Raw genomic sequence first — 10,828 nt, forward strand, 5'->3', positions numbered from 1 at the left:
GCTGCTGCTCTTTCACCATGAGCCTAGAAAGTTTTCAAGAGGCGTTTTTAACTGCTGTGGAGACAGGCATTATGTGCTTCTTGGAAAGACTAGAAACCCCTGCACTAACAAAGTATTACAACACAATGATTTTAGGGATGATGCAGCATGTCATGAATTCTGTCTTTGAGATGCTAGAAGGTATTCAGATTAGAGCCCGTCATGGCCATCTAAAGGGTTGGTAATTACCAAGTTTACTCTCTGATATTCTGCAGTTACTTTGTGACACATCAGACTCCTTCAAGGACCAGGCTAAAATGCAGATCACTAGGTCCCACCCCCAGAAATTCTGATGTAGTATGTAAGGAATGATGGAGCCCTGGTGGTGCAGTGGTTAAGCACTCAGCTGCTAGCTGAAAGGTCCGCGTTTGGAACCCACCAGCTGTTCCATGGGACAAAGATGTGGCAGTTAGCTTCTATAAAGATTAACAGCTTTGGAAACCCCACTCTGTCCTATAGTGTCACTATGAGTCGGAATGGACTTGATGGCAATGAGTTTGGTTTTGGATATAAGGAATGAAGTGCAGGAGTTTTTGTTTTTAAATATCCCAGGTCGTGGTGATACAGTTTAGAAAAATACTCTACTCTTGGAAACCCTAAAGGGCAGTTCTACTCTGTCCTGTTGGTTCGGTATGAGTCGGAATCGATGGCAACAGGTTTGGTTTGGTTTTGTGTGATAACAAAAAACAAACAACCAGTAAGATATCAGCTCTACTGTGTATAAAAGGACTAAGTGGATTACTGAAATTGCCTTCTAACCAGTCTCCAATCTGGTTCCTCTCTATATCAGCTTCTCAGCATATCAGATCTTGCCCTTTTCCTACCTAAGACCTTTCAGTGGCTCCTCACATCTTTCTGATTCACTTTAAAGTGTCTTTGCTCAGCACTCTAGTCTCTTCCAGATTCAGAATAACGTTTCTTAAAGAGAGCTTGTTAAAAATTCAAATTAATGGGCTGCACTGAGTCAGATTTCAGGATCCAGCCAGGAATCTCTCTCTTAGCAAATTCTCAGGTGATTGTGATGCATATTGAAATCTGAAACCTTTCATTTGTGCGGTTCTGGTATACTTCCCATTGCTCATTGCATGGAGTCTTGCTTCAACACACCAAACTACTTAAAATTCCCTCGATATTTGGAGCTATTTCAAGTCTTCTGCAGGGCCCCACCCAGCTAACACTTCCTGTTCCTCACCAACTCAGCTGAGGCATCATATCCTCCAGGAAGCCTCTCTGGACACCCTAGTCTGACACCCATGCATCTCTTCTGTGCTCTAGTAGCACCCTCTGCATATCTCCAGCTAGAACTTATCTTGCTGGACAAGACAACCATTGTCAGTTTACTCAGTGGTCCCCTTGAGGTTGAGAAGCATATTGGATTTAATATTCTCTGTATCACCAGTGATTAGCACAGGACTCATATGCGTATAGAAGTGCTTCATCTAATGGCTGTTGAACGAATGAGCTAGAACAATAATGCAGAACAGTAGACAAATAGTTATATGTAGAAAGGTATGCTTTTTATATAGAAGACATTCAGGTATTCCTGATTGGGAAAGTGCTTATAGAGTGTCATTAACCTTAGGATATTGCATAAAGAGGGTGCATATGGAGAGTGACTTCAACCAAAGTATATGGGAAGAAGAAAAGGATCAATTGATATCATCAGTGGGAGGAAGGTTAAGAGCAGTGTGGCATGTGGGTACCCCAAAAGGACTTTAGGATGAATGAGTAGAGGGGTTAGAATGCAGATCAGAGGGTAATAGTTTGGAGGGAGATTTTAGTCCAACTGTGGGGGCTGAGTATGCTGCTTGCTTTAGGTTTCTTAGCCTTCACTCTGAGAATGTCAGCTGAGGATTGGCCTCATCCATGCTGCTTTTGCAATGGCACCTTGTGTGAACTGTGTGATTCACTTTCCCCATGGATAGGAGTTGGTGATAGTGATCTGTGATCCTGTAAATCTTTCCTTTTCCTCTTGCTCACCTTCTAGAAGTATCTGAGGTAACTCTGGTCCATGATTTATGGCTGCTTTTTCTATAGAATATCAAGAAAAGATACCAGACTATAAGAATTCCAGTTGGTTTATTCTGTAAAGAAAGCAAATGTCTTGATCTAGAAGAAGAGTGAGAGGGAGATTGAGAGGAAGAAGAAGGGAGGTGGGGATAAAAAGAATGAGAAATGGAGAGAAAAGTTTAATAGGCACTTGGCATGCTTTTTGTGAGTGCGTTTATCTTTTAAAGAGAATGGGGTGGATGGCTCATGTTCACTTTTCCTTCAGAAACCTGAAGCTTTGAGATGAAAAGCTTTGAAATGGAAAAAAGAGTTTGTGGGGAGGGAGAACTGAAATTAAAGACAGGAAAGTGAGTTAATAAGTTCACTTTTTAAAGCTGGACAACTTCATATTTTTCTAATTGCTTTGGTAAAAGTGTCAGTGCCATTCTCTGTGTTTGGCTTTGAGCTAACTGAAGTGCTTGGTTCCTTCTGCGAGTCCGTCTAGTTCCTCCATGTCATTGCTTCTGTCTTGTCTGCAGGAGCTTTTCGCCAGGACTCCCTCGGCCAGAGCTCTCCATCAGACCCAGGATGAAAACCACAACTTCAGGTGGCATTGATTTTTCAATCTACTCATGGCTTTAGGTTTAGATTACATTTTGTAAAATTGAGATTTTTTTTTGGTCACAAATACTGAATTTCAGTAATTTCATAAGTGGAAGAAAAAAAAAAAGGGCTATCGACTACCTTAAAAAAATAACTCATGAACCCTCTAATGTTTAAAAGATCGTAGGCTGTAGAGTAGTAAGATACAGTAAATAATGGTCAATATTTTCCGTTCTCCAGCCTTCCATTCCTTGGTTCCATTCTATCATCCCTCTGCTTGTTTAGGGCAAAAACCTGGGTGTCTAGACATTTGTCATGGATTGAATTATATCCCCCCAAAAATGTGTATAGCAATTTGGCTGGGCCATGATTCCTGGTATTGTGTGATTTTCCTATATGTTGCAAATACTGCCTCTATGATGTTAATGAGAGAGGATGGGTGGCAGTTGTGTTGGTAAGGCAGGACTGAATTTACAAGATTAGATTGTGTCCAGAGGCAATCTTTTGAGATATAAAAGGGGGGTGGGGGACGACGACACACCTCATACCACCAAGCAAGCAGTGCCAGGAGCAGAGCATGTCCTTTGGACCCGGGGTCCCTGCGCGGAGAAGCTCCTAGTCTGAGGGAACATTGATGAGAAGGCTAACAGAGAGAGAAAGACTTCCCCTGGAGCTGATGCCCTGAATGTGAACTTTTAGCCTACTTTACCGTGAAGAAATAAATTTCTCTTTGTTAAAAGCCATCCACTTGTGGTATTTCTGTTGTAGCAGCACTAGATGACTAAGACAACATTCTTCCAACAGTCCAATTTGTCACTCAATTCTGTCACATTGAGCTCTACAGTGGCTCCTCAATTCAAGCTCCCCAACCCCCCACCTACTGCTGCTGTTCCCTGTGGACCCTCATCATGATCAGTGCTGCCTGCCCTCCTTTCCCTCACCCCCAGTTTGATTCTCGCCACGGTTCCTAGTCTTATTTTCTACTAACACATAAATACAATGATGTTACTGGTTTTAATGATTCTCTTTAGCATGACATTTATTAGACCTTGATTTTTAGTCTTGAGGATCTATACCATGTCTACCTGTCCAGGCTCACCTCTTGCTGCTCCCTCTCATGCTTCCTACTCTTCATTTTTAGAACTGCTTGAAGATCCTAGACTATCATGCTGTTTGCAACCTGCACATCATCCTTCTTGCATTGGCCAACCCCTAAGCATCTGTAAAACTTAGCTCCTCCAAGAATCCTTTCATAACTTCTCTTTTGGCTTCAATTCACCCTGAGAGTAAGGACATGAAGTTATTATCACACTGAAATATAATAATATTTTGTGTGACTCCTCCACTAGCTACAAGTTCCTTAAAGGCATATCTTTCACCTCTATATGCTCAATGTCTAACATAATGACTGGCCCATATACAGTGTGTAGCTCAGAATTCTTTCCTTTTAGGAACCATTTAACTCCATTTAGTGAGATTCTGGCAGGTCTAATCTTGGACTCCTTGAATCTACTGATGGGCATAAGACCAGGCCTAGTTAGTCAGAGGCCTCCCCTAGATGTTTATGAGCATACTTTTGGAAAGGATGTTTTCCTCTAGGGTCATAAGCTCTAGAACGACTCAAGCTGGACATCTTATGTCCACTTTCCCCTCCTGCATAGAGAAAGCCATCTGTAATAAGACACTGAGGCCAACATTCCAAAAGAAGTTGGGCCTGTAATAACAGGGAGGGGTGGTGAAAGGGAGAGAGGGAGAAAGAGAGAGAAAGAGAAGGTCATTGAGCCCTGTTTCCCAGACCCTGGATGCAGCTATATGTGAAGTTTTGCCTTACCCTGTACTTTTCAGTTATGTTAACTAATAAATAATCCAAAAATAACTTGAAATACTGTCACATTAAAACAGAAGAAATGAGATGATCAATTAATCTTTACTGAATGGAGGAATAGAAGAAGTAGTATTTCAAAAGGTGAAGGAGGGAACAGGGAGGGGGGGTTCAGAAGGGTGAGGGAATCAGAAAGAATAAGACAGTCACTTAAGATGCAATACTTGCCAGAGAATAGCTTCTAATACAGAAAGAAAGATGGCAAAAACACAGAAGGAAAAGCCGTGTAATTATTGGAGTATGCACTGAGGATATCATAGTTGAAGAGACCCCGAGCAATCTGAGGAGCATGACGTTCCCGGCATAGCTGCACAGCCCATAGGCTGACAAGCCAATGATTCATCTGAAAGGGGGGAATCAGAATTTAATATCATAAAATTCATCTTGTTAATTTATCTTTATAGTCCATTTCTAGCACTAACCTAATTTGGGGTTAAATTGTTAGCTTCTCTGTAGAAGCATATCCTGACAGATATATATTTAGGTTTGTACTTTTGGTCAAAAAATAAAATGATGAAACCAACCAGGAATGGATTCAGAATACAGTGGAGCTGACCAGGTCTCCATTTGTCATGGTGAGTAAAATGTCGTAAACAGAGCACAGACATTACACTCAGAGGCTAACTTCAGCTTCTGACCCTCTGTGACGGCAAACAGCCAAAGGAAGGCCACCGCCAGGATGAAAGCGGGAGGGGGGCATCAGACGTGGGAACTGTATCCTCTGTCTGCCCTCCACATGGTGATTCTGGGAATTCAGATCCATTTCCTGACTCCGTCAGCTGATAACTTTGCACACACATAGGCTAGGGAAACACTTTGCCCCTTTTAATAAGGATGATGACAGATAATGAAAAATGAGTCAGCTCTAGGCAGTTACCTACTCTGTAGAAGTAAGGTTTGGTTTTAAGAGTAGGATGTAGAGCTTACATACAAATCACATCAGGTCATGTTTCCAACGACTCTCTCTATTCATTTGGTCGTAAAGCATATTACAAGAAAAACAGAAATAATTATCTTTCCTATCAAGAGCTAACCATATAAGGGAGGGGTGCTTGAAGGGGGGGGAGGGGCAAAAAATGAATAGTTCCATAGGTAAATAGCCAACTAATTTACTTTTTGAGATCATAAAATAGTATGATAACATCTTAACTACTCCTTCATTGTTTTTAAAATCATAGCAAGAATAAACTTCCATTTATTCACAAAGAAAACATAATAAATATATCAGTTCTAATATGTGAACAAATGAGGAAGAAGATAAAGCAGGGATGGGACGGGGAAGAAGAGAATCACAAAACAGTGAAGCAGTTTTGAAATTTGTCAAAGTTCTAAGTGACAGAGGTAAGATAAAATCAAATTTCTAATACTGGTCAAATATTGCTTGTTTCCTGGGGGAGAAAGGTAAGCAAAAGGCCAGCAAGCGCTACTACAAAAAATAGATAAATAAAAAATGAAAACACATGAGTTTTAGATATAAGCTGAACATATACTGTCAAAATTTATTTTGAAACATTCTTTAACTTTTGCCTGACTTTGAAATCTCTAGAAATAATTGATTTTTTTTTCACAATTTCAAAAGTGAAAAAAAAATTCGGCTTTTTTAAAGAGTGCGTAGCTGTGGAGATAAAGTTATCTTTTCATAGGACAATACTTAAATATTTTTAAATATTTTTGTTGTTGTTAGGTGCCGTGGAGTTGCGACGCTACGTACACCAGAAGGAAACACTGCCGGTCCTGCGCCATCCTCACAATTGTTATGTTTGAGTCCATTGTTGCAGCCACTGTGTCAGTCCGTATCGTTGAGAGGCTTCCTCTTTTTCGCTGACAGTCTGCTTTACCAAGTATGATGGTTAAGATTGTGTGTCAGATTGGCTGGACCGTGATTATCAGTGTTTTGGCAGTTGTATAATGTTACGATCACTTCCATGTTGAGATTTGATATGTGATCACCCCTGTGATGGAATCTGCTGTGAGCAGCCAATCTGATGAAAGGGAATTTCCCTGGGCGTGCGGCCTGCATCCAATATAAGTAGACATTCTGGCAAGACAAGGGGGCTTTTTGCACGTGCTGGATCCTGCAGCTGCTCCTGGTTGCCTGACCTCTGGTTCTTGGGTCTCTAGCTAGCAGCTTACCTGTGATCTTGCCGATCTTGGGGTTCATTGATCTTCACAGAGAGCTCTGCTTTCTGACCTGCTGATCTTGGATTCACCAGCCCCTGTGGCTACGTGAATCTGGAGAATCCTTTATCCTGACCCAAGGACTTGGGACGTTCCAGCCTCTACAACCAGGTAAGCTATTTCCTTGATATAAATCTTTTCTCTCTCTCTGTATAAGTTTCTACACTTTACTGGTTTTGCCTTTCTAGAGAACCCAGCCTAAGACACCAAGCATGATGTCCTTCTCCAGGGACTTGTCCCTTCTGATAACGTGACCAAAGTACATGAGACGAAGTCTCGCCATCTTCGCTTCCAAGAAGCACTCTGGCTGTATGTCTTCCAAGACTTGTTCATTCTTCTGGCAGTCCATGGTATATTCAGTATTCTTTGCCAACACCATAATTCACAGACATCAATTCTTCTTCTGTCGTCCTTATTCATTGTCCAGCTTTCGCATGCATATTAGGCGATTGAAAACACCGTGGCTTGGGTCAGGCACACCTTAGTCCTCAAAGTGACATCTTTGCTTTTTAACACTTTAGAGAGGTATTTTTAGGATCTTACTATTAAGGAACTTGTTTCATTATCATCACTCATAGGCATAAATGATTTCATGTAATTGGTAGTTGTCCAAATGATAGACTTTAAAATTCTCATATTTATATTTGGCTTGTCTAATGGTGTCAGTGGTGGTGATGTGGTGGGATTGTAGGAGTCCCCTACCATTGTCCAAGCAGCACTAACCCATATCTTCTCAAATTCTTACCATAATGAAGTATAAACCATAAACCTCATTCCCTAGAGCCGTTACATCTTCTCAATAGTTTCATCATAAAATTCTATTTATTTTGCAGAAGTATGGGGCACCCCATCCCATCCTTCTTTAGGGAAATCAGATTTGGAAATTTATTCCTAAGCTTCAAGGGAGAATTCTTGGAGATGTGACTTCAGAAGATCCCAAAGGTTGGAAAGCCCAAGTCTGTCCTTGGCAATGGCTTCACTTTAATAAAGTTTGACATTATGCCTTTGAATTGGACACAGTCGTTTTAAAATATCACAGTATGCCTGTTATTCCTCCTGTGTTGATCTCCTCCAATTGCCAATGTACTCTGTACAGTACTCCAATGTCTAGGCCCTACTCCTGTGATCTTATTATCTGTTCCTCTCCCATATGAAGATTTGTTTCTATTTGCTGTGCCATAAACATGTCAAAGTCACCTCCAACCCTTTGTGTTTACTCCTACCATTCCGTATCCTGGAACATCTTTTCTTCACTCTGTCTATCCAATTTCTATACCTATCACTTAATCCTTCATCGATGACATCCAAAACTGCCCAAATCCGTGTTGGCTGGCAACTCGCATTATGGAAATGCTTACCATATAATTATTTCCTTATAATAATATGCTCATGTGTCCCTAGATTTATCATTAACAGTTCAAGAGCAGGGGCCAAGTCATGTAGTTCTCCCACATTTCCCAAAGAGTTAGATATGTGTTAGGCAAATACTAAAACAATCAGGGAATATTTGAAGGCTTTTGTGTATGTGTTATGTGTATAGTGGGCTGGGTTGAGGGAGCGTGTAAACTTCCTCTGCCATTTAAGTCCCTGCATTTTTGAGTGACAGCCAGAAGTATCACAGAGAACACTTGGCAGGAGTAAGGGCTGAATTACATACTTGGTCAGGTACAGTTCTGAGGCTGAGGGTAATCACTAGAAATCAACTGCAATTCGCAAATTTTTATGTGCGTTCACACGAGTACATATTGTTTAGCATGGCAGGTAGTTTGCGTTGTGCTTTTGCTCCGTTTGTATGTGGACTTTGCTCGCTAGGAACCCTGAAGGACACTATGTTACCACTAATTTTTTAACGTTATCGTGATTTGTGTTGCAATACAGAGGGTAAGAACAGTCTTCGGGGTGTTGAAAAAACATCATCAAATATGCAACAAGTGTTTTAATACCAAGAGGTGCCTAAGTTTAAATGGCCAGGAGACGTAATTAACCTGAAGGCAACATGTTACCAGTGGCGCCTCTCTGATACGGGCAGAGCCTCTCCCTCCCCCACGTCCCACCATATAAATGGACTCTTATCCTGCCCAAGGCTTCTTCTCAACTCACCATCACTTTATCCCAAGAGGGGCTGAGTGGCTGGTTACCCTTCAAAAATCCCTATTTGTCATTTTAACATATTGTTGCCTGTATGAACAATCGCAATAAATATGCCTTAATAATTAATTTGCATCCATTTAACATAAAATTGTGTCATTAAAATGAAATTAAATGTCTCCCCCAGGATCTTAATGGAGCTTATCACCCCCCAAATGCAAAGTCCCCTTTGAATTAAAACTCTTTGCAGCAGTAATTGTAATCATAATTGCACCAACCCACCACATTTCTCTCTTATCCTGAACATGTCTCTCATCTTGGCACTGTAGGAAATCTTTGTGTTGGCAGGATATTAGTGAAGCGTGTTGTAGTTAACACTAATTAATTCATGTTGTTCTCTTCAAAATCTAATGAAACAAAATTGAACCTGTACTTTGCTCCTTGGTTCATGTTTTCCAAACGAGACACCTAACAGAGATTTTGTAAAGGCCATGTCAACTCTGCATAGTTAGTCTCTTTGAGATTTCTTTAAGCCTTCCAAAGAGAAGTCCTCAAATATCATGCCGATAATGATGATAATGATTATATAACAAAAAAAGAAATGAGTTGCCACAAAATGGCTGAGTATTTTGCAAAACAGATTTTTAGGTGGGAATCTGGAACCAGGCATCAGTTTCTCTGTAGAACTAGCACTTAAGGAATGAAATTAAAGAGCTAAAAAATTTCAAAGCTTCCTTGCTTATGTAACATAAGAAGAATTAGATACTGCCAAAATAGTTTTGAAAATGCAATTATTAGCCAGGTAATTTTTTTAAAAAAAGAACATTTGACTTTTATTTTGAGGATCTACAAAATTAACTGTCCATTTAGACAGTCTCAGGACTTGATTTTCCATTTTTATTTGCTTGATTTTCCATTTTTATTTGATTAGGGAAGAACTTTCTTGAATATAACCCATTGCCATCACACCAATTCTGACTCATAGCAGCCCTAAAGGACAGAGTAGAACTGTCCCACAGGGTTTCCACGGAGCAGCTGGTGGATTCAAACTGCCGACCTTTTGGTTAACAGCCGAACGCTTATCCACTGCACCACCAGGGCTCCCTCCTTGAATATAGCAATAGTTAAATTGATCATAATTTCAGGGATTAGCATATTAGGTACTGAAAAATACAGTAAAAAAAAGTTAAAGAAGATTCTTTTTTATCCTGGTTTATTTTTTCCAAACATATATATGTGTGTGTGTGTGTGTGTGTGTGTGTGTATATGTGTCTATATATAAATATATATGTGTATGTATGTGTATATATGTAAATATATATGTTTATATATGTGTATATGTATATATACATATATATGTAGATATGTTAAACTACTCTATGATATTGGCCAAGTATTTTCTAGCTATGATTTTCTGTTTTTTTCTCTTACAAAATGAGGGCATTGATTCATATAATCTCTTAAGATTAAAAATTCAATTCATATTATTCAAAATGCAACACAAGCAGCTAAAAGTTTATTCAGAGGAAAATTCATAGTTCTATAATTTCAGCAAAGGAGCCCTGGTGGCACACTGGTTAATTGCTTGGCTGCTAACTGAAAGGTTGGTGGTTTGAACCCACCACACAGTGGTCCATAGGGGAAAGACCTGGCAATCTGCTCCTATAAAGATTAAAGCCTAGAAAACCCTGTGGGGCAGCTCTACTCTGACACCTGGGGTCACAATGAGTTGAAATTGACTTGACAACACCCAGCAACAACAACAAAATTTCAGCATTTATTACCAAAAAGAATAATAATAGCTAACACTTGTATAGCATTTACTGTATGCTGGGAGGAGTCCTGGTGGCACAGGAGTTAAGAGCTCGGCTGCTTACCCCAAGGTCGGCAGTTCAAGTCCATCACTTACTCCTTGGAAACATTTACGTATTCTCCCTTTGGCAGTGGAGAAAGAGTGATTGTGTGTGTACACACAGTCACACACACGTGTATGTATATGTGTTTCAAACTCAGTTACAAGATAAGTTTGCACACGTGCACTCCTCTCCC

This window comes from Trichechus manatus, unplaced genomic scaffold, assembly GCF_000243295.1.
Source record: "Trichechus manatus latirostris isolate Lorelei unplaced genomic scaffold, TriManLat1.0 scaffold00007, whole genome shotgun sequence".
Lineage (NCBI taxonomy): Eukaryota > Metazoa > Chordata > Mammalia > Sirenia > Trichechidae > Trichechus > Trichechus manatus.